The sequence below is a fragment of the Aplysia californica genome, unplaced genomic scaffold, assembly GCF_000002075.1.
Source record: "Aplysia californica isolate F4 #8 unplaced genomic scaffold, AplCal3.0 scaffold01081, whole genome shotgun sequence".
In the NCBI taxonomy this organism is placed as follows: Eukaryota; Metazoa; Mollusca; class Gastropoda; order Aplysiida; family Aplysiidae; genus Aplysia; species Aplysia californica.
In genome coordinates this window covers 18,634-19,050 of record NW_004798351.1, presented here as the reverse complement: position 1 = coordinate 19,050, position 417 = coordinate 18,634, and positions in this window count along the sequence as shown.

Genomic DNA, 417 nt, shown 5'->3' with positions numbered 1-417 from the left:
TCTCTCTCTCTCTCTCTCTCTCTCTCTCTCTCTCTCTCTCTCTCTCTCTCTTTTTTCCGTCTCTTTCTCAACCATATGTATGTGTCTCGCCCGGCTTAGTGAAGACAGACATGCCAAGCCAAAGTAAAGTGAGGATCAAGAGATTCTCTTTCAATAAAAACATCGCCCAAGCCTTTTGACCCATTTCTTTGTTTTTGTACTGCTTAAACCCGCTGTGCATTAGCGGGAAAAACAGTTGGCGTATCATGGTGGCCTAATTAACATTTATCCTGCACCTGCAGTTTCCAAGAAGAATGTTCCTAGAAATGTCTAGACAGCAACAAGAATGTGGTTCATCAGAAGAATGAGAAGTTTTGTGGAAAGAGGAGAAAATAATTCGCTACCCTAGAATTACAAAGTTCTATGTGCTCAGTACTT